The sequence below is a fragment of the Macrotis lagotis genome, chromosome 2, assembly GCF_037893015.1.
Source record: "Macrotis lagotis isolate mMagLag1 chromosome 2, bilby.v1.9.chrom.fasta, whole genome shotgun sequence".
Lineage (NCBI taxonomy): Eukaryota > Metazoa > Chordata > Mammalia > Peramelemorphia > Peramelidae > Macrotis > Macrotis lagotis.
This window is the reverse complement of record NC_133659.1, coordinates 322,104,575-322,129,154: the sequence shown is the minus strand read 5'-3', so window position 1 is coordinate 322,129,154 and position 24,580 is coordinate 322,104,575. Positions and strand designations below refer to the sequence as shown.

Sequence of the window (24,580 nt, the reverse complement as noted above, 5' to 3'; positions counted from 1 at the left end):
AAAACTTTTCTTCCCTGTAGATTAAGTTAAATTTTTAAACCCAAGTTGGAATTTATTTTATTCCTTCACTGGGCTAAATCTGTTGAATAGAATTTACTCAGCATTCACATTCTTCCTTCTTTCCCTCTAAAATTATAAATCTTTGTGCTTCTTCCCCTGGTGTTAGTTTATAAGATGTAATCAATCACAGTTTGATTATTTTTTAAAAATTTTTTTAGGTTTTTGCAAGGCAAATGGTGGGGTTAAGTGGCTTGCCCAAGGCCACACAGCTAGGTCATTATTAAGTGTCTGAAACCAGATTTGAACCCTGGTACTCCTGACTCCAGGGCCGGTGCTTTATCCACTATGCCACCTAGCTGCTCCACAGTTTGATTATTTGATTGCTTGATAAGCTATTGTTATCAAGAATCAAGATATCATCACAGATTATTTACTTGCTTGATAAGCAGCATTGACTCAAATTGCATCAAATTATAATTACAATCATTTTTTACCTTACCCCCCTTTTTCAAGTATCTTTCAAGTACATACAATCCTCCTCATAAACCAGTATCCTCGAAAACCTTATCATTTCTTGAACTATTTGTGCCCCTCCCCCCAGGCCTATCTTCTTTCACGTGCTACCGCTCCCCCTCCCCACCTAAGGTATTCAACCCTAACCCCCCCCCCCCCCAGCCCCTTTTTAAGTGAAGCACCGGACACTGATCTAATTAACTGTAAGAATTTTGAAGCTCTTTGAGCTCTGCGAGGTTCTGGAGGTCCTAAGCACTGAGAACTGTACAAATGATTGTAAGCCACAGAGCCTTTGACTCAGGACCTCCCAGTTTATGATGCCCTCCATTATACTAGGTGTTTAGCACCTGGAGATTAAAGCTAGAGTGCAATGAGAAATTTAAATTAAAGTTAACACCCCTGCTTTTTTCCCCCCCAGGGCTTTTCATCTCAAAAAGGGATGTCATCCCAGCCCAAGTTTTATATAGCCTTGCCCCTTATCTGGGCACTGAGGGAAAAAGGGGACATCCCTTCCCTCTTATGGGACTGAAACTAAGTAGTGGGTTGAAGGCTGGGAGTTGGAAATGATAAGAGAGGATACAAATTTTACATTAAACTATGAAATAATAGGAATCAATTTACATCTCAAGAGCAAAGATCCTTCCACACCCTTAACAAGATTCTCAGATTTTAATAGCATTAAAAGATTACAGAATTTTTTCTGATTATAATTTTTCTATATTCATAATTCTCTACATTAGATTGACTCTGCCTCAGTTTCTACATTTGTAAAATTGATGTGGGAGAAATTGGTGGTGCTGCCATGAAAAGAATTCTTTTTTTAAATTTATTTTTCTTAAAGATATTATTTGAGTTTTACAATTTTCCCCCAATCTTGCTTCCCTCCCTCCTCTCCCCCACAGAAAGCACTCTGTCAGTCTTTACTTTGTTTCCATGTTGTACCTTGATCCAAATTGGGTGTGATGAGAGAGAAATCACATCCTTAAAGAGAAGTCTTAGAGGTAACAAGATCAGACAATAAGTTATCTGTTTTTTTTTTCTAAATTAAAGGGAATAGTCCTTGCACTTTGTTCATACTCCACAGCTCCTTATCTGGATGCAGATGGTACTCTCCTTTGCATACAGCCCAAAATTGTCCCTGATTGTTGTTCTGATGGAATGAGCAAGTATCACCCCCCATGTTGCTGTTAGGGTGTACAGTGTTTTTCTGGTTCTGCTCATCTCACTCAGCATCAATTCATGCAAATCCCTCCTGGTTTCTAATAGAACAATAGTGTTCCATGACCTACATATACCACAGTTTGCTAAGCCATTCCCCAATTGAAGGACATTTACTGGATTTCCAATTCTTTGCCACCACAAACAGGGCTGCTATAAATATTTTTGTACAAGTAATGTTTTTACCCTTTTTCCTCATCTCTTCAGGGTATAGGCCCAGTAGTGGTATTGCTGGGTCAAAGGGTATGCACATTTTTGTTGCCCTTTGGGCATAGTTCCAAATAGCTCTCCAGAAGGGTTGGATGAGTTCACAACTCCACCAACAGTGTAATAGTGTCCCAGATTTCCCACATCCCTTCCAACAATGATCATTATCCTTCCTGGTCATACTGGCCAGTCTGAGAGGTGTGAGGTGGTACCTCAGAGAAGCTTTAATTTGCATTTCTCTAATAATTAATGATTTAGAGCATTTTTTTCATATGGCTATGGATTACTTTGATCTACTCATCTGTAAATTGCCTTTGCATATCCTTTGACCATTTGTCAATTGGGGAATGGCTTTTTGTTTTAAAAATATGACTCAGTTCTCTGTATATTTTAGAAATGAGTCCTTTGTCAGTATCATTAGTTGTAAAGATTGTTTCCCAATTTACTACATTTCTTTTGATCTTGGTTACATTGGTTTTATCTGTGCAAAAGCTTTTTAATTTAATGTAATCGAAATCATCTAATTGGTTTTTGGTGATGTTCTCCAACTCTTCCTTAGTCATAAACTGTTCCCCTTTCCATAGATCTGACAGATAGACTAGTCCTTGATGAAAAGAATTCTTGAAGTTAAAAATTCACAGGTGGCCCTGGAGTTGGAAGAGCTCAGGATTTTTATTTCACAAGCCTGCAGAATTCACAGATTAAAACTTTTTTCCTAGAGAGAGAATGAGTTGTTTTGAGGATAGGCTGAATAACCATCTAGGTGAGAGTGCCAGAGGGAAAGAATGAGGAGTCTGGAATCCTAGCTGGCTGGGCTGGGACTTAGCCCTGGGTGGAGAAGAGTCAGGAAAAAGATAGGCACAGCGACCCCCCCCCCCCCATGTGATTGAGGCTGGGGGGAGGAGCTGAGATTGCTCCAATCTTGGGGAATTTATGGTTAACAATGGGTTTACATTGAACAATAGGAAGGAATTTCCATTTGATTAGGGCCCTGGGAAGAGAGTGCTCAGAAACTTTAGACTGGCACAAATAACAGTTTCACTTAGACCATTTTTGGGCCCAAAATTCTTTCAGGGATGGGGGGTGGTTCTTTTGTAATCTCTTCCTCTTCGGAGTAGAAGGGACCCAGATCTAGTCCTGCCTGTCAGTTTGGCTGAGTCAGGGTCTTCGAGGTGCCCAGCTGGTGGCCTGGAGAAACAAGCCTCAGAAAAAGATGGAGCCACCACAATCTAAGAGGGCCATTAATGAGAGGCCCTGGGAGGAGGAGAAAGACCGGGGGGCTCCTTGATCTTGATCATAGAGAGTATCACAGCACCTCCTTAAGAACAGAGATTCCAATACCACAGGGATTCCTCGATGGTTGCCATATTTAATTTAGTTGTAACCAAAAGCTCAAGAATGTTGTAAACAACACTGGATAATTGTTTTGAATAGTACATGTCCAGTAAGTGATTTGCGATACATTTTCCTGTTTTAACTTTAGCCGTGTTTAGAATGAACAAAAACCTCTAGCTGAAGAAGTATCTCTTTTTACAGCAGTTTTAAAGGTCAGTTTTAAAGGTCATTATCTTTTATAAACTAGTTATGCTGATATTTTTCCTCCCTAAAGAGACTTGTGCATATCCTGATGTTATAATTCTTAAAAAAAATGCCAAGACTAAATAGTTGCTGACTTGTGAGGATTCAGAGGATGGTAGATCCAGTGGCTCGATCTTATCCGTGTTTAATGAGCACCCGGTATGATTATAGTAATTTGCTGTAAAGAGCATCCAGGGACATGTTTCTTTATGTATTAGAGGTCATCTAGACAATCCTTTTGTCTATTCGAGCCAGGCTCCAGGTCTGTGGGTGAAGCATTCCTTTAAGGGAATCCTGTCTCCTTGGTGCTCAGGGTTATTCCCTCACAGGCCTCGCTACCTGTAGTACTAAACTTCAAACCCGAAGTGCCCTCAGCTTCATTGGCATAGTGTTGTCTTGCTGTTTACCATCTCTGCTTTCAGACAAACCAATCAGCAGCATATATAGCTATAATTCCTATAATCAGAGCTTCAGATGGCTTGAGCTCTAAAGGAATCAGAGTGTGATTCATAATGATAGTGATTATGATCCATATCAGCCAAGGGGTCCAGAGAAAAATTTTAACCAAGTCTACCAATTGCTGCTCATTCACCTAAGGACTGTGCTCTAAATGCAAAGGAAACAAAAACCTGGCATGTAAAAAAAATACCATAATCCTAAATCACATTTGGAACTGGATTTTTTAAAAATAAAAAGTCTACAGTAAGCCATACTTAAAATAGATATAAATACAAATTGTTTCAGAATTCTTTCAAACCGTTAGAACATCTTAGATGACTTTACATTTTCAACAAAATAATACTGAATGTACTTGCAAACTTGCCTCCCAGAGGAATCAGAATTAAATAGTAGCTAACATTTGAATAGCGTTATTTAGCTTAAGTGGCATTACAAGTAATTTGTAAAAGTACTTTGCATTTATTAGCTCACTGGATCCTCATTGGATTTTGGGAGGGAGGAGCCATTTTTACCCCCATTTATAGATGGGAAAACAAAAGCTGAGAGAGGTGAATGACTTTCCCAGGGTCACAGCTAGGCCACGTCAAGTAAATAATGTAGAATAAAAAGTAAGGCAGGATTCAAAGCCAGGTCATCCTGGCACTCTGTCTACTGCCCAGCTGCCCATCTGCACTTACTTTTTGTATCTACTGGTTCTTTTCTCCGGTATCCCTCTTTGCTGTTTACAAATGTACTCAGGCTTCCTCCATCCTTAAAAACATTCACTATATCCTACCCTCCCTGAGATCTCTGATCCCATATCTTTCCTCCCCTTTTTAGCTGAATTTATTGAAAAAGCTGTCTGTATTCACTGCTTTTTTTCTTTCTATTTTTTTAAAAAAAATTCCTTTTACTTATTGTGATATTGACATCAACAACACGAACATTTCCCCCACAAAAACATTGAAAAAGAGAACAGCTTGTGAAACTGAATCTCTATTTGAATTTTTTTCTTTACCCAAAATTGAGCATGAAAGTTCTACCAATCTCCCTTCTGACTTTCTTTTGGTTCTACATTCTCTTGTTTTTTCTTTTGTTCTGAACTTAAAAAGTCCCCGAAAAAACATTTCAATATGTATGTGACATAAAAATGATTGCATATGAAACTGTACATTTGTGTTGCTTGTTTACTTTGTTGCTTATTTAAAAAAAAAACATTTTGTTGCTTATTTTTTTTAAAAATGGCTAAATAACCTTCATTTTTTGGCAACGCCCCCCCCATTAAAAGAGAAAAATATGCCCTTTGTAGCAAGTAAGTTTGTATAATAGAGCAAATCCACACATTGCCCCTGTGCAGAGGTATATATTCATTCTGTCAGAAAGTGAGTAACATGCTACCCCAGAGACCTGGAGGTTGGTCATTTTAATCAGGAGTCTGTAAAATTCTGCTCTCCCTCCCTCCCTCCCCTCCCCTCCCTCCCTTCCCTCCCTTTCCCCCCCTCCCCTCCCTCCCTTCCCCCCCCTTCCCCTCCCCTCCCCTCCTCTCCCTTCCTCTCCCTTCCTCTCCCTTCCTTCCCTCCCTCCCCTCCCTCCCTTCCCTCCCTTTCTCCCTCCCCTCCCTTTCTCCCTCCCCTCCCTCCCTTCCCCCCCTTCCCCTCTCCTCCCCTCCTCTCCCTTCCTCTCCCTTCCTTCCCTTCCCTTCTCTCCCTCCTTCCTTCCTTCCATCCATCCATCCAGGTTATGAATTTCCCAGGTGTCTAAGGCCACATTTAAACTCAGGTTTTCCTGATTCCAAGGCTGATGCTGTATCCACTGTACTACCTAGCTGCCCCCAAAATAGTTTTTATTTTTCATGTTGTTGTCCCTGTATAAATTATTCTTCGGTTTCTGTTTACCTTACTGCATTAGTTCAAGCCATCTAGGATTCCCTGAAATTGTCTCTTTCACAATTTCTTACAAAGTAGTAATATTTTATTTTTATACTACGGTTTATTCAGCTGATTCCCACATGCTGGTGCCCTCTTAGATTTAGAATTTTGAGTTTTTCAGTTCTCTCCTTGGAAGATCAGGAAGTTTTGTTTTATTTTCATTTATTTTTTAGGTTTTTTTTGCAAGGCAAACAGGGTTAAGTGGCTTGCCCAAGGCCACACAGCTAGGTAATTATTAAGTGTCTGAGACTGGATTTGAATCCAGGTACTCCTGACTCCAGGGCTGGTGCTTTATCCACTATGCCACCTAGCCGCCCCTATTTTCATTTATTTTTAAATTATTTTCTCCCCAGTATTATTCTCCTTCAGGGACAGCTAGGTGATACAGTGGATAGAGTGCCTGGCTTGGAGTCAGGAAAACTTAACTTTCTAACTTTAAACCTGAGCTCAGATACATTAGCTTTGTGACTCTTGGCAGGTCATTGAATCCTATTTGCTTCAGTTTCCTCATCTATAAAATGATCTGGGGAAGGACATGACTAACCACTACAGTATCTTTGCTAAGAAACCCCCAAATGGAGTCATGAAGATTTGGAATGACTGAAAAATGACCAAAGAACTACAAAAATTATTCTGACTTGTTTCTTATTTTTAGTTTCATATATTTTCAAACCAAGCTGAGGGTGTGTGTGTGGGGGTGGGGTGGGCGGGTGGGTGCTTACTTCTTTGAGCAGTTCAGATAAGAGTAAGATTCATCTGATGCCCTGTCCCCCAAAACTTTCATCTATGTTTGTTATATTCTTCAAATTACAAGACATATCAGGTTCTACCCACTTCCTCCTTTTCTGTCCTGCTATGTTCCTTTATCCTCTGTTCTTTTTCCCTTCTCAAAATTCTCAGAACAGAGTTAAATATTTTAAACTCAATAAGATTCTTCATTAGAATGTTTACGTGGCATCATCATATGTCTCCTTTCAATTGCTTAAATAAATTTACTTTTGATTTCCTGCTTATGGACTGTGAGTGACTTAGCTGTTCTCAGCAATTCTGAAGGACTCATGTTTTAAAATCCTGTCCACCTCCAGAGAAAGAACTGATGCAGTCTGAGTGAAGATTGAAGCAGACTGTTATTTTAAACTTCCTTTACTTTTCTTGTTGTTTTTATTGGGGTGGGTGGGGGGAAATCTATGTTTTCTTCCACATCATGACTAATATGTAAATGTTTTGCATGGCTGTATATATATAACCTATATCAAATTATTTGCTTTTTCAATGGTGGGGGGGGGTAAGAAAAGGGAGATAAGAGAGAATTTGGAACTTAAAACTTTAAAAAATGAATGTTAAAAATTGTTTTTACACGGAACTGGAAAAAAGATGCATTGCAGATGCCATCAAAAAAAAATTCCCACTTAGTTGTTTTTTTCCATCAGATAGACTTGAAAGACCTCTGTTCTTTCCCTGAACGACTACCCAGCATTGTAGATTAAGCTGTGCTATGTTGTAAGCCTGTATTTTTTTTTTTTTTTTTGCCTTTTAGAATACTGTATTCCAGGCTTTTGTTTTGTTTATAAAAAATGTCAGGTCTTGTGCGATCCTGTTATTCCTTGGCACTTGATTGATTTCTTTTTTTATTGATTTTTTTTCTAATTACATATTATATAAATAGAATGGATTCAACATTCATTCACTCACATATTTATAAGTTACACAATTTTCTACCACCCCCCTTCTTCCCCTCCCCCCACCAGTGGCTAATAGTCTAGTGAAAGTTATCCATGTGCATTTGTCTTTAACATATATGCATATTAGTGATTTTATCTATGAGGAATTAGGAGTAGGGGAAAATGAAAACAGTATTCTTTCATTGATATGGAACTTTGGATTTATTCTCAGGTATTTCTGGGATCTTTCATTTAAGGATTTCTTTCAGGATGGGTGATAAATGGGATTCTTTCTTTGAGATTCACTTTGTCCTGTTTTCAATAGGTTTGGTCAGTCTTCATTTATGATTTCTTGAATATAGAATCTGGGCATTTTTTTTGATATCATGGTTTTTTATTAATTCACTGATTCTTAAATGATCTCTTCTTGATCTTTGCTTGCAGTATCAGATAGTTTACATTTTCTTTAATTTTTCAGTTTTTTTGATTTTGTTTTTGTATTTACTACCTGGTATAATCATTGATTTCTGTTTGACCCATTCTAAGTTTGAAGAAATACCAATTCTTGGGTAAAATTTATACTTTTTCATATAAGCAAGTTTTTCTGCTCCTCATTCTTTCAGAGTTTTTAATCTTTTGATCCTTTTCTTCTAGGTATTTAGGTAGTTCTTTGGGAAATAAATTTTTTTTTGTTTGAGCTCTTTTTGCCATTATTATAGCATCACTTTCTCTCAGATTAGAATTTTTTTTAAGTTTTTACAAGGCAAATGGGGTTAAGTGGCTTGCCCAAGGCCATACAGCAAGGTAATTATTAAGTATCTGAGGCTGGATTTGAACTCAGATACTCCTGACTCCAGTACTCTATCCACTGTGCTACCTAGCTGCCCCTCCAGTAATTCTTTATAATGGTGGGAGTATTCTTTTTATTTGTTTCTTCTGTTTTATGTCCGGATCTGGGGCTTTGTGCCAGGACCAAGTTTCACTCTATGCTGGACTACCCCTGCCTGGTCTTCTTCCAGTTCCCTTGGCTTCTTTTGCTGACCTATCCTCTCCCTCCTAGGGTTAGAACCCTCCTGGGTCTTTGAGGTTGAAGAGTTGGCTCTTTAGGACCCTCTATGCCAGAGTCTGCAGTATATCAGAAGGGAGTGTTGGGACCTTGGAAACCTGGGAATTCTTGATTGGCGTGCTTCCATGCTTGCCCTGGAAATAGCAGCTCCACTGGCTTCCAGGATTCCAGGGAAATGTCAGTGAAAGCGGAGTCTGAAGATGGATTGTAAGGAGACTGATATCACAGGATTGTGGAGTATGTGGGGGACTGGGGGTGGGGGCCAGAGATGAATCAGATAGGAAAAAAGGCTGGAAAACCAGGAAGGGACCTTAAAAGTTAGAAGAGTCCACACTTGGAGGCAGCTAGGTGACTTATGGATACAAGCTGGGCCCTGGAGTCAGGAGGATCTGAGTTCAAACCAGGCCTCAGACACTTGATAGGACAAGCTGTGTGACCTTGGACAAGTCCCTTAACCCCATTGCCTTGCAACCCCCCCCCCCCCAAAAAAAAAGACTCCACACTTCTTCCCTGGGTAATAAAGACCCACAGAAGTTAACTGATTGGAGTGGCAGTGGGGTGGAGATTGTGACTTGGTCAGACCCGTTTTTAGGATGATCATTTAAAATTTAGTGAACTATTTGTGACCTTCATTTCTAAAACTTATCCTCTTTCCTCCTTTCACAAAGAATAAAAAAGGAAAGTGTGTATTCTTGTGTGTGTGTGTGTGTGTGTGTGAGAGAGAGAGAGAGAGAGAGAGTATGTAAGAGAGGTTCAGCAAAATTAACCACATATCAGCCAAGGCTAACAGTACATGCAGTGTTCCACATCCATAGTCCCCACCATCTCCCAGAAAGGAGACAGGAGTTTGCAAAGCCAAGCCCAGTCTAGGAGCTGTTATAAAGGCAGATAGTGATAGCACCCTCTGGACATTACTGTACTGGTCTGATTATTGCCCCTGTTCTGCCTAGACTCAGATGGATGGTGTCATTGCTAATGGGGCTCCCAGCTGCTACTGTCTGGGGGGGAGTTGCCCCCCAGCTCTGTCTGGTTGTAGTTTTGTCTACTACACTGTGGGATCTCTCAGTGGTCCCTTTTTCACAGGGATCATAGAGGGTCTTGAGGGACGGTCTGACTCTTGGTGACCCCATTTGGGGTTTTCTTGGCGAAGATTCTAGGCTAGTTTGCCATTTTTCTCTCCAGCTCATTTTACAGGTGGGGAAACTGAGGCAAACAGGACTTCTCTAAGGTCCTACCAGCTTAGTAAGTATCTGAGGTCAAATTTGAACTCAGGTCTTTCTGACTCCTCAAATACAGAAAATGAGTCCTGGTTGAAAATGACCCAACAACAACAGAACCTCCTGATTTCATGACTGACGGGAGGTCCTGTGAGCTCCCCAGCTGCCCCAGCAAGAGGCAGCGTCATGTACTAGAAAGAACACAGGGTTTGGATGCAGGGGAATGAGTTCAAATCCTGAATTTGCTATTTCCTGAGTGACCTTGGACAAGACTCTTTCTGTAAAACAAGGAGGGGGGTGGGGTTTGGACTAGATGATTTCTAGTCATTTCCAGCTCAAAATGTGCCATTGTCCTGTCCTGATTTATCCGGGAGAATAGTGGTCAATAAATCTGCATGTGAATTGAACAAGAGCTAAATGAATTGCAGATTAAAGTTACTGTAGTTTTAAGGGCTCAAAGGACCTTCAGGGTCATCAAGTCCAAATGACTTATTTCATCTTCTAAGCTTTTATGGAGCACCAACTAAATGCTAAGCATTGGACTCAGCCCAGAACTGGTGGTTGAATTTGGGTCCTTCTTTCTTGGATAGAAACTTTTTATTTGATTTTTTTTTAACTGTTTTGCTGCCTTGTAAGAGGGTGTGATGCTTCTAAAGGGAGGGCCCAGCCGAGGCTCTAACTAGCCAGCCTCGGAATCAGCCTTGGCCGGTTTCTGTTGCTGCTGACCTTGGGCAATGCTTCTTTTATGGAGGACACAGATGATTCATACGGCCTCTCAGGTTGGCAGAGTAAGCTTAGGAAGGGTGGAGTGGTTCAGCCCATTGCAGTGAGCTGAGAGGAGAAGCCCTGAGGAGGAGGAAACCCATCTTCATCCTCACTTTCACAAACTTCCTTACTCTTCAGGCCTGTTAGTGGCATAAAATCCTGCTCCCTGTGGCATTGCTGGATGGGAAAGGATGAATACAAGATTAAGAAGAGAAATGCTAACAAAATCTCTTGTACCTTTTAAGTTGGTCAGTTCATCAGCTAATCCACAGACACCTGTGACATGGAAAACACTCTGTGGAATCTCTGTATTATCTGCCCTCTCTGGACTTCAGTTTTCCCGTCTAAAGAATGTGGGTGCTCTGGGCTGGGCCTGACCCAGTCTGGTCTAGTAGCTTATGTTTGATATTGGAATGAATTGAGACAACGCATAGGTAATTTTATTTTAATACTTACTATCTAATGAAGTCCTTGATTTCTTTTTGGACTGTTTTAATTTTTAAGGAATTCATTACTTGATGTAATTTAAATTTTTCTCTTTATAAGTAACTTTTTCTGCTCCTAATTCTTTCCTCCAGAGTTTTATCAGGAGCTTTACTTAGCCATAGGAGGGAAACATTTGACCTTATTGCTATTGAAGGTACTGCTATACCCCTTAGTTACCCCCCCCTGTTATCTTCAACCCTTCCCCCCTACTTGCATTTATGCTTCATGTCTGATCTGTCATCAAGTCGTTCTTCCTTCATGATATTTCTTGCAGCATTCCCTTTTTCTCCATTTCACACAGCTCTCCCCCTACAGGCTTTCATCATCTCTCAGCAGGACCGTTGCAGTAATTAGATCTGGGAAGGGCTTTGTCTCCGGGTCTCTGCTCCAGGCCTTCTCCCATTCAGTAGCCAAAGTGATCTTCCTAAAATAGAGGTTTGACCAGGCCACACAGACCCTTCTTTAGCCCCTGTTCGCTAATAAGTAAACTTCAGTTTATACAATTTATATCAACTGTAACATGATCTAGTTTGCTTTTAAAAGCCCTTCACAGGGGCAGCTAGGTGGCCTAGCGAATAAAGCACCAGCCCTGGAGTCAGGAGTACCTGGGTTCAAATCCAGGCCCAGACACTTAATAATGACCTAGCTGTGTGGCCTTGGGCAAGCCACTTAACCCCATTTGCCTTGCAAAAACCTAAAAAACAAAACAAACAAAAAAAGCCCTTCACAGTTGGGCATTTAAGGAGATATGGGACTCATTCTTGTTGCTGAGGAGGTTGAGGCCGGTAGATACTTGAACTCAGGAGTTACGAGTTCTAATAAGTCTAAAAGAGACTGGGTATTCCAAGTCCTGTCCCCGTTTGGTGAGTGGCTCCTGGGAGCAGTGAGAGGGGGCGCTAAGCTGCAGGTGCCATAAGCAGGGGCAAACTCCAGATCAGAAGCAGAGCCGGTGCACCTTCTGCTGGGATGAGGTAGGGAGAGCCAATCCCAAAATACAAAATGAATGAGTCACTAAATAAATAAAATCTCCTGCAACCTGACCCCTTCCTACTTTTTCAGTTTTCTTATGCTATAGAAATACCCATTGCCTTTTCACCAACTGTTCCCCCATGTGATGTCTACCTCTTCACTTCTCCCTTCTGAGTTTTCTGGCTTCAGTTCCACCCTCTGCAAGAGACCTCTCCTGGTTCCTATCCATCCTGTAGTTCCTTCCCTCTGACCTTTCCTCTTCTTTATACTGTGAATATCTGATAAGTCCATGGTAACAGGCATTTTGTTTCTTGCATTAGAATGAGATCCTTGAGAACAGAGCCTGTTTTTTCTTTTCTTGGTGTCTCCACCATGCCTGGCACCTAGAAAATGTTTATTGAGTATGATGAGGATGAGGATAAGGAGGATGATGATGTTGATGATGATGAGGATGCATGTTGATTCAGCTGATGGTCTGCTGGCCAAGAATCAGAGAACAGCTAGAATCTTGTACTGGGAGTGAGAATGTGAATTGTATTACAAGAACTTGTTGCTATTTTGGAATATATATATATATATATATATGTACATATATATGATATTAATAATCTTTTAAATAGTAATAAAAAATTAGAGCTATATAATATGCTAAATTCAATACATAACTTTTTTTTTTTGCAAGGCAGTGGGATTAGGTGGCTTGCCCAAGGTCACACAGCTAGGCAATTATTAAGTGTCTGAGGTTGGATTTGAACTTAGGTCCTCCTGACTTCAGGACCCATGCTCTATCCATTGTACCACCTAGCTGCCCCCAACTCATAATTTTCAGAGTAATCTTGGCTTCTATGTAATTTGCTTTGGTCTTCATTTGATTCTTTTTTTTTTTTTGAGGGGGAGTGGTGGGAAGATAAATCCAATTACTTGCTATGGCAATTTTTCAGCATTCATCTGTTTACAAATTTATGAGTTGCATATTTTCCTACCACCCTCCCTTCCCTCCCCCTCCCATGGCAGCTCACAGTCTAGTAAAAATTGCACATATACATTTGTGTTTAGTATATTTACACATTAGTCATTTTGTATATGAGGAATTAGAACAAAGGGAAGAGAAAGAAAACCATGAGATGGGAAGAAAAAACAGAAGAGAAGTTTTAAAAAAAGTGAACATAGTATAAATTCAGATTCTGGATTTTTTCCCCTCTGGATGTGGATGGCTTTGTCCATAGCACTCTCCCCTGGTTGTCCTAGCTCTCTGAATTGCAGAGGATCAACCATCTAGGTTGATCCTCTCACAGTGTTGTTAATGTGTGTAATGTTTTCTTGGTTCTGCTCCCTTTGGAAGGTGAATCTTAATTCTAATCCTCTCTCCTTCCAACCCCAATTGCAAAACAAGAACAAAACTCTTGTAATAAGTATGCAGAGTCAAGCAAAGCAAATTGCCACATAGGTCTTGTCCATAAAATTTCTCATTCTGATTCTTGAGTCCTTTACCTATCTATCAGGAAATAGGTAAGATACTTCCTTATCATTTCTTTTTAAACCATAGGTGGTCATGGCATTGTTAAAAGTCTTTCAAAGTTATTTGTCTTTAGAGTGTCGATATTCTATAGACTGCCTTGCATCAGTTCATTCCCGGCTTCCTAGGTTTTTCTAAAATCATCTTTTTCATCATTATATGGAATAATATTATTCCTTTATATTCTTTTTTTTTTAGTTTTTGCAAGGCAGTGGGGTTAAGTGACTTGCCCAAGGTCACATATTTATTAAGTGTTAGGAGGCTGGATTTGAACTCAGGTCCTCCTAACTCCAGGGCCTGTGCTCTATCCACTTCACCACCTAGCTGCCCCTTCTTTTTATTCTTATGCCATATGTTTTCAACCGCTGCTCAGATGATGGGTACCCCCTTAATTTATATATATTTTTACTATAATAAAAATGCTATAAATATTTTTGTACATATGGATGCTTTTCTTCCTTTAATCTTTGAAATTTTAATTCTAATGCTCATCACTAGGTCAGATGATATACACAGCCATGCACAGTGAATTGCCTAGAGGAAAATCACAAGTGTAGAATCGGGAAGGATTTGGAGATTATTCTGGGTTGGAGATGATTGTGGCCTGTTCTCCAGTAGTCTACGTTTGATATTGAAACAAAATGGGACAAACATAAGTCATTCAATGGTTAACCAAGATTTACTTCACATTAGAAGGGGAAATGCCATTCAAAGCAATTTGACTTATACGTTTGTTCTGGCCTTCCTATGGTTCTCTTCCTTTTATGGGAGGGTTGGTGAACAGTATCTCTAGATAGGTTTAGGACAGACTTTGAGGATATCTTGAGTTTATTCAGTTTAGTAAAGTCTCTGGCTTGCATTGTTCTTTGGGATCCACCAGCTTAGCCTGTCCCCACCTTCCTCTGGTCCTCATTGTTCTGTATTTAGCTGATGAAGAAAGTGATATCAACCTTATGAACCCTGCATCCTCTGAGCCAACCGGTTTTCAAGGAATGTCCTAATACTTTTCATAATTTATTCTGGCTTTTTATCATTTATCTCATTGTTAGACTTTGAGAAGGATGGGGGAACATTAGAATCAATGCCTTTTTTAAAAATTTTTATTTATTTAGTTTTTGCAAGGCCTTGGGGTTAAGTGACTTGCCCAAGGTCACACAGCTAGGTAATTAAGTGTCTGAGACCGGATTTGAACTCAGGTTCTCCTGACTCCAGGGCTGGTACTCTATCCATTATGTCACCTAGCTGCCCTCAGAATCAATACCTTTTAAAGAAACACTAGCCTAACTTATATTAGGTGAGAGCTTAGGATATTGTTCCTCTCCCAGGGGTGGCACCAGGCTACACAGATAGTGAGCAGACCAGGGATTTGAACTCTGGGCCTTTGATGTCAAATCCAGGGCTTTTCCATTACACCACATTCACATTCATCTAGTTCCAATGCTCTCCTCCCAATAATCCTAGATTGCATTCTGTAGTGAATGAAAAATGTCCCAGTGATGTAATAAATACCTTCGACAAAGGTCAACATAGTTTCAGTCTGTCATGCCAGGTCTTGTATATATTTCCATTTCTCAAGTATTAAGTTGGTTGTTTGTACTGTTCCATTTTAGAGATAAGGACATTCAGCTTCAGATAAGTTAAGTAGCTTGTTCTCAAATAGCTGTGAATCATAGTGATTTATTTCTGTAGGATTTGGTTGGGTTTTTTTTTTTGCAAGGCAAATGGGGTTAAGTGACTTGCCCAAAGCCACACAGGTAGTTAATTAAATGTCTGAGGCCGGGATTTGAACTCAGGTACTCCTGACTCCAGGGCCCATGCTCTATCCACCTAGCCTCCCCTATTTCTGTAGAATTTTAAAGCTTGGGCACTTGGCATACACTGGCTCTGTGGGAGAGGTAGTGCATATATTAGGATACCCACTTGACTGAGTGGGACTGAGACTCAGGAAGGGTAAGGAATTTAGCTAAGCTCATATAGCTAGTCTTAGAGTATGAATGGAACCCAGGTCTTCTGACTTTTCAGATGTTCAACTTTTCTACTAGACCATGTTTTAGTTTATTTAGATAGAGAGGATGGATGGTCTTTTAATTTTTAATATTTAATTTCCTCACTGGATCCTTTTAGTTTTCAACTCTTATTTCAAATACTTTACTAGAAAGATTATTTTCCTGTGAAGAGTATGTTGTCCTGGTCTCTACAAAACATTTTAGGAGTTTTGAATATAACTGATTCTACTTTGGCCATGAAAAAATGGCTGAATAAAAGAATTTCCAGCCTGGTACCTGTTGTGTGTGTAATCATAGAATCCCTGTATAGAAGGGATCACAGTGTCTATCTAGTCCCACCAATACCTCAGAGGAATCCCTGTCAGAGAATATCTGACAAATGGACTTTCAGACTATGCTGAAAGACCCCCCCCCCCCCCATCTCCTCTTGTGGGAGCCCCTTCCATTTTTTGATTCTGGTTGTTTTGTTGTTCAGTGGTTTCAGTCATATCCATCTCTTTGTCATCTTATTTGAGAATTTTCTTGGCAAAGATACTGGAGTGGTTTGCCATTTCCTTCTGCTTGTTTTAGGATTGAGGAAATGGAGACAAAACTAAGGAACTTGCCCAGGGTCACACAGCTAGTGGTTGTCTGAGGGTAGATTTGAACTCAGGAAGATGAGCCTTTCTGACTCCAGACTTGGCACTCTGCCCCATGGCACCACCTTGCTGTGTTTGGTTGTGTGAAGAGCTTAAATTTGATCATCCACATTTCTACCCATTGTTTCTGGTTTTCCCCACTGGATCCTACAGAAGATTTCTTGTTCCTTCTCCACATACTTGAAAACAGTTTTCTTGTCTCTCTTGAGCCTTCTCTACCTTTCAGCCTCAACAAATCTGATCCCTTCAAGTGATACTCAGGTCTCCTGGACTCCTGACGCTTCTCTCCTCTTCCAGATCTTTTTCAGCTCATTGATTTGTTCACCTTTGGGGATGTCCAGACTTGAGCACCATCTTCTAGGTGGACTCTGACCTCCTTGGTACAGAATGTAGCAGGGTTGTCATCTCCTTGATGCAGCCCAACATTGGATTAGATTTTTTTGGTTAGATCTAAATCTCCTGGATCTTCTTCAGACAGATTGTGATCTAGTCATACTTCCTCCATCTTGTTCTTATGAAATTGATTTTTCCAGTGCAAGATTTTGCATTTATCCCATTGCATTTCATTTTCAAGCCCCATTCTCTAGTTTATCTGAGCCTTCTGGAACCTGATTCTGTCATCCAGTTGGGTTGACCAGCTGCTTTTTTTTTTTCTTTTTTTTAATGTCTTTTCAAATTCGATGAACGTGCTATTTCTGCCTGAATCTAAGTCATTGATAAAAACGTTAAATGACACAGACCCATTGCTAGGAGATTCTATTGGAGACCTCCTGTCATTTTGACAGTGAGCTATTTGCAGCCACTTCTGAGTCCAACCAATTATGTTATTGTTTGGTCCACACATCTCCTGTATTCTCCATGAGGTGCTATATCAACACTCTGGTCACCTCATCTATCAGTGTAGTAATGCTGTCAAAAGGAAATACAGTGAATCTGGTCTGACTTCTTCATGATGAAATATGCTTTTTGTAACCATTGCTCCTATTTCTGGGTGCTATTTCTAATGCAATCTTGAAATAATAATAATAATAATAATTATTATTATTATTATTATAGTAAGTATTTATTTAGCACTTTAATGTCTAAGACCATGTGGACATAGTCTAAGACTATGCAGACTTGGTCAGGGTCACAGAACTAGAAAGAGTCTGAGGCTGAATTTGAATCCAGGTCTTCCTGACTCCAGGTCCAGAGTTTTGTACACTGTGGCACCACCTAGCTACCACTAAGGTGAGATTCATGCCAGAACTAACCAAAATCTTTAGATTAAAATAATAACCAACTCTTGTAACTTGCATTTGCCAAACTGAAATAAAAGATTGAACATCTCACCCAAATCTGAACTCTCTCTGACTCAGTTGAGTTTATTTTGATATTACCTTTTCCCAAAGAACATTAAAGTTTTCATTATTAATTCCCCTCTCCCCACTTTTTTGATTTGGAGCTGTGATTGAGAAGAGATGCTAGCATCCTTCCATTTGTTTATAGTTAAACAAATCCTGGTTTTGGAGGGAGAAGGTTTGTATTCAAATCCTGGTTTGCCCACTGGCCAGCTATATGACCTTAGCCAAGTTATCTCTTTGAAGTTCAGTAGTAGAATGATTTCAAAGCTATGAAGAGATTGAGTCTATTTTAGAAGAAGAAAAATAATCTTTTTCCCCCCTTCATTCCTGTAAATTTTCAAAGACTTTTAAAAAAGTACTAGATTGAACAGAAAATGAACTGTATTTTTCTCCTTGCTTCCTTATGCATCTGTCATATTAGTGCTAAATGTCAAGCAGATAAAATGGCTATGGGAAAGAACATTAGATCTTATTCCCATCAGACTTAAAAAAGGATTTTTTGTCATTTTGCTTTGGGTAGGGTGATTCATTAAGATGGCTATCATTTCTCTTTGGAAAGATCTAGTTTTTTTTAACTAGTTTTCTTTTTTAAAATTAAAGAAATGAAACTTTTATTTGCTTATAACAAAGAAGTAATAGTTAAGCAAAACAAAAAGTCATATGGACCATATAGAGAGGGAGGGAGTGTGGGACACTGGGAAGAAGGTGCAGTTAGAATTGAAAGACATGGGTTAAGATCCTGATCCAGCCATTTGCCACTCATATGACCATGGCTAAGTTATTTGACTTTACTCAGCCTCAATCTCCTCATCTCCTCTGAGAGGAGGCAGATGCTCTATCTTTAGTCTTCTTGGGTCAGTACTGACTATAGATTGTGTGGATCTGAATTTTGGTGGCTTTTAATTGTGTTTTTGTGGTCATTGTGTATTTTCTGTTGCTCCTGCTCACTTTGCTCTGAATCCACTCCTATAGCGTTTCCCTGTTTCATTGAATTCCTCATGCTCATAATTTCTTAAAGTGAAATAATATTCCTTTCTATTCAATTGCCATTTTTGTTCAGCCTTTCTCATTTGATGGGGCATCCAATGAGTCACCATTTCTAGTCCCTTCTTGGAAGTATCTGTGCCATCTCTTCACGTTGGTCTCCCCTCGCCTCATAGCAGTCCCTCTGGTCCAGGCCTGGTCTGTTAGAAGGTCTCCTCATTGGTTTTTCCACCTCAAGCCTCTCCCTCCTCCCTTCAGATAGTTGACAAGATGACTTTCCCAGGTTGCATCCGATCCCCTTCACTCCCTGTAACAGTTTCTGGCAGCTTCCTGATGAATGAAGAGGTGAAAGAAAGCATGTGTTAGGTGCTTCCTAGTGGCTAGACATGCACAAAGACAAGACAGCTAGACCTCCCCTTCCTCCAGGGGCTTCCATTCTGACAGGGAAATACACATAGCTGAGAGTAGTAGCAGGAGAGGAAAGTCGGAGGACATGGTTATTGTTGGAGCCATAGGGCAAATGACTTCTCCAGGGATGGGAGGATGGATTTGATTATTGATTTGGAACTAAGAGCTTGGAAGAGAAAGGGGTTTGAGTCTTGGTTGGAGGTCTGGGGTTATAAATGGCTTGTGATGAATACCTGATCCAGAGTGATTAAAATGTTTTTTTTATTAAGACATCCTAATAAATGGCACATCTCTCTCTTAAAGGGAGAAGGGCGGGGAATCCAGGAAAGGTTAGGTCTATTACACACTTGAAAAGCTTTGCTCCTGCCTCTTCATGCCAATCATTAGCTGGGGTCACAATCTTTAGATGAGTTTTTTTTCGAGGCAATGAGGTTAAGTGACTTGGCCAAGGCCACACAGCTAGGTAATTATTAAGTATCTGAGGCTGGATTTGAATTCAGGTACTCCTGAGGCCAGGGCCGGGGCTCTGTCCACTGGGCCCTGGGGTCACAATCTAATTGATGCATTGGTCCCCTTATGCCCCCCCCCATATGCTAATGAGCAAGAATTTGAGCATGTGCAAAGGAGAAGGTTGCAAACCCTAGGTTAACTCAGAACTAGTTGGGGGCAACCTGGCCTAATCTCAGGTTTTGATCAGATTGAGACTAAGTTTTTTGTCTGACACTCACAAACCTGCCCATGGGCAACCACCACAGGCAGACCCTTTTTTTCATAAGGTAAACTAACAGTTCTCCTTTCCTATTCTTGGGGAACCCAAACACCCCCATATTCCCCACTTCTGGAACTCAGGTGACATGGTAGGGAGATAACCAGGGTGTGGAAAGCCCAGGTGACTCCTCACCAGTCAGAGCCCAGAGTCTTCAGGCTAAAACATCAACTCTTCACCACCTGGCCCCTTCCTTCCTAATCTTTCATTTTGCTCTTCATTCCCTTCCCTGCCCTCTGTGTCACAGTCACCCTGATCTACTCAGGACTTTGTCCCCACAATCCTTGATCACCCATCCCTGTGCCTTTGTCCCGGCCCACCTTCAGGGCATTTCTTCCTCATCCTTCTCTTCGACTTTCCATAGGACTGATCAAATTTCCTCATGAAGCTTTTCTTTTTCAGTTCCTAATCCCTTCTCCCCAAAGTACCTCATTCAGTTTCCATATATTGTTTAGAGGCTTCTGTGGTGCCCATAGGTGCCCTCCAATGGAGAGTAGGCCACCTGAAGGCAGGGATTGTTTTACTTTTGTCTTTGTTTTACTATTGCTTAGCACAGTGACTCGGATAGCCTGTGGCTGGTGAAAGATGAAAGGACTGAGGAAACAAGGCTTCCACTTCCAGCATGGTGATTTGTTGAACGCTGGGTATGTGCCATTTGCTTAACACTGGACCCAAATACAGGGACAAATTTTTAATACATTAAAAATAATTAAATAAGATGAATTAAAAGAAAATTAACCACTATACATAATTATGTAAACGTTTCTAATTGGAGGAAGAATTTGGAGCTTTCTAAATTGGGAGGAAGAGAGTGAACAGGCGTAATTCTCTGAAATCAGAAAAGGAGGCGTCCTAGTCTCCTTTAAGGATCTGTAAATGATCCTAGGGACATAGAAATCTTAACTGATCAATCCGGGGCTAGTTTTCAGATGAGACACGAATTGCTTGAGATGGATGTTGTGAAAAAATTTGCATTGGTCTTTGGATCTGCCTGGATTTCTGTTCTCCATGGAGCTGATGGAAGGCGGTGGAGTTGAGAACAGCTAGGCAGGTTTAGTTTTCTCACAAAAGAAATTGGACTGGAGGGGCGGCTGGGTGGTGCAGTGGACAGAGCACTGGCCCTAGAGTCAGGAGGACCTGAGTTCAAATCCGGTCTCAGACACTTAATAATGACCTAGCTGTGTGGCCTTGGGCAAGCCACTTAACCCTGTTTGCCTTGCAAAAAACCCAAAACAAAACAGAAAAAAAAAGAAATTGGAGTAGACCCATGACTGAAAAGAAAGGGAACTGAACTAGGCCCAGAACCGAGTCACAACATGGAGTCTGGGTGGATTCCCCCAGGGCCCACTATCACCTATTGTTCTAATCCCCCACTAACCTCAATAGTAAGCACTTAATGTTTACTGTTGATTGATTTTGTCTTATATGCAGAATGTAAGCTCCTGGAGGGTTGGACCTCTTTTTTTCATATTCTAATATTTTGCATATATTATTAGATACTTTGGCATTTGTTGAATTTGTTGCTTTTTTCTTTTTTTTTTAAATGTTTGTTTAAGGCAGTGGGGTTAAGTGGCTTGCCCAAGGCCACAGAGCTAGGCAATTATTGTCTGAGGCCGAATTTGTACTCAGGTCCTCCTGACTCTAGGGCCAGTGCTCTGTCCACTGCACCACCTAGCCTCCCTGTTCCACTTTTTAAGGTGATAGAAGTTTTTTTTTTTAAACATTCTAGTCTTTCCAGTTTATTTCTTTGTTCTCTCATTTTCAAGGTTTCATATTTTGTGTTTAATCTGGATTTGCCTGTGGTGTTCTGGTTTCTAATGCCCCAGTGGAAATAGACTTGATTATGGTCTCTTGTAAAACCTGATGAGTAGTCAGAATTGGAGACTTTAGCTATAGGATGTTAGCTATGAAAAGTGTAATTCTAGTTGGGACTTAGATAAATATGACAAGCAATCTAAAATTTTCAGATGAGTAATTCTAGATGCCCTGGCTTGTTTTTCCTTAGGGCAGGTCAAGGCCAAAATATAACTGGTGGGAAAGTGAAAATCAGGATTAATTTTTTTTCTCTTTAAGTTTATAGCCTAAGTAAAATTAATCCCCCCTTCCAAAAAAAAGACATTTGTGTTTTTATTTGATTTTTAGTGTTTTCCTATTCCCATTAATGGTCACAGAAGGCATAGATATTTCTGTTCAATCAGTCAAAATTGAATTAAGTGTCAATTAATCCTTAATGAATTTAAAAGACTCATAAGGGTTTGGACCATTGGATGAAAGCAGATGATGTTTAGAAGGAAATCTCTTGTGATGGGGAAAGATTCAGATATGCCTCTGGGTCTACCTACAACATCACAAGTCAGTCCACCGTTTTGAATTATAGTTTACTCAATGGGAAAGGTAGTGCTTGAACCTTGAACTTCCATTCCAACATTCTTTCTCTTCCCCAGGAGATAAGAAGGAAGGAAGGATTGGCTAAGCCTTACAGTGTACTAGCCACTTGGTCAAGCACATTTACAAATGTATCTCATTTAATCCTCACAATAATTCTGGATGGCAGGTAGTATTATCTCCATTTTACAGTTGAGTGTGAGGGGAAAAGTGACATCCCTATTTAGGCCACACAGGTAGCAAAGATAAAAGGTGGCATCTAAACCCAGGTGCTCTAATTTGAGTCAGTGCTCTTTCTACTCAGTAATTGGCTTGTTCAGTCATTTCCAGTCAGTCTTGACTCTTCAGGGCTTCATTTGGATTTTTCTTGGCTAAGATACTGAAGTGGCTTGCCATTTTCCTCTTCCACTCATTTTACAGTTGAAGAAACTGAGTCAGCTAGAGGTTAAGTAACTTGTCCAAGGTCACAAAATTTTAAGTGTCTGAGGGCAGATTTTATTGAAGGTCTTCATCACTCTCAGTCCAGTCCTCTGTGCTCCCTTGTTCTGTGACTGGGCAAAACCATTTAATCTGCCCATTTCCTCATTTATAAAATTGGCAAGTATAGTAATACCTGTAATATCCCCTCACTTGGGATTGTTGTGGAGATCAAATGGCAAAATCTGTGTGAAGCTTGTAAACCTGCACCTGCTCAGAGCTCTTTTAGGGTTGGTTTTTTGTTTTCTTTAAACTTTTGGTTCAGAACTGCTAAATTGGAATTTTTTTTAATATGGAAGATGCAGATTAATTCAGTTTCCTGTTGGCGAGTTAAAAATATTCTGCTGATTCATTTGTTCGGTTTTTTTTTTTTTTGCTAAAAATGAACCTGTGGAAAACCAAAAGTTTTTTATTTGTTTTTTTTTCCCTAAAAATTGGTCCTCTGAAATTTCAGAGGATGGGTAACTGGGGGATTCTAAGGAAGGAGTAGTTTTCTATCCAGACCTTAGCGGTGTAAAGTCTCCCTTGGCACAGTCCTGGGTGAGTCACCCCAATTGTGAAACTTGGAAGGATGTTAAGTGGCATCAGTTGTATTCACTGTATTGGCACCAGAATCCAACCCTGATGTTGCTCAAGCCAGACTTGGCACAGAAAGAAAATTGGCACAGAAGGAAAGTTGACCCAAGTCTGGAGCTGGTTGCTAAGAGATAAGTCACCAGGTGGGTTTATGGAGGGGTTCTTTTCAGCTTCTTCCATAAGTTTGAATTTCTTCTTGGGGCTGGATTGAGTGATTTCCTAGACTGTATCCTTCATTGTTGTTGTTTGTCTTCCCTTCTTGAAGAAGACCACAGCATCAGGGAGGGAATGCCTTGACAAACATGTGAATTGGGTGAGGGAGGGCTGTATTAAGTCACCAGCCTCACTTTCTCCTCCAGAGCCATCTGGTCCAGTGGCCTGATATGAAGTAGGACTGGAGGTGGCCCTGGATGAGAGGCCATTCAGGGTGAAGTGACTTGCCCAAGGTCTCAGAGCTAGCAGGTGTCAAGTATCTGAGGTTGGATTTGAACTCAGGTCCTCCAGACTCCAACACCGCATAGTTGTACTTTGATACCTAATCGGTATCTAATAAGAGCTTGTTGAGTTGAGTTGATGCACTTTTGGTGGATGATTTGTGGTTTTTCCAGATGAGGCCTTAGTGAATCCAAATAAAGAGGGTCAATATTACCTCATCTAGAGAAATGGATTCAAATAGAAGGACCTGGAGTTGTCTAGCCTCTCTGTATTAGAGTGAGAGGCTTATCATTCATCTAGGAAGATATTGTTCTTAGAAATTTTGAAGTCATGAAAAGAAGCCCTGGGTATGTGTTTTAAAAGAAAATTTGAAAAAGACATATATCTATGTATGTATGTTTTTCTGTCATCTAGTAATATGCACACATTCATATTGCCATGTAGCTTTCTTAATATGTTTGTATATCCATGTGTGTGTTTGTATAATATATGCACATATATTTGTCCATTACATACATATTTGTAGCTCAGCTATCTTAGTCATATCTGACTGTAAGTGACCCCATCTGAGATTTTCTTGGCAAAGCTACAGGAATGGTTTGCCGTGTGTGTGTGTGTGTGTGTGTGTGTGTCTGTCTGTCTGTCTTTATACATAAATCTATCTATATCTGTATCTCAGCTTGGTGGTGCAGTGGATAGAGTGCTGGGTCCAAAGTCAGGAAGACTCATCTTCTGGAGTTCAAATTTGACCTCATATACTTCCTGTGTGACTCTGGGCAAGTCATTGAATCTTACTTGCCTCAGTTTCCTCATCTGTCATATGACCTGGAGAAGGACATGATGAACCACTCCAGTATCTTTGCCAAGAAAACCCCAAAGGGGGTCACAAAGAATTGGACACAACTGAAAGATGACTGAACAGAACACCTACCCACTCTCCCCTCTGTCTTTGTGTGTGTGTGTGTGTGTGTGTGTGTGTGTGTGTGTGTGTAGAACTTGG

At 40.3% G+C, this 24,580-nt stretch overlaps 1 protein-coding gene across 2 annotated transcripts in view; it reads left to right on the top strand.

Moving 5' to 3' along the window:
• The window catches only part of NT5DC3 (5'-nucleotidase domain containing 3), a 75,027-nt gene that overhangs the window by 5,224 nt on the left and 45,223 nt on the right, over nucleotides 1-24,580 (top strand). The window contains exon 1 of one of the 2 annotated variants that reach the window (XM_074226725.1): nucleotides 22,950-23,288. The exons of the other annotated variant lie outside the window; for it this stretch is intronic. The gene's annotated coding sequence lies outside the window, so the exon portion shown is untranslated. Of the gene's footprint in view, nucleotides 1-22,949; nucleotides 23,289-24,580 lie in introns of those variants that run through there. 2 annotated transcript variants of the gene reach the window in all.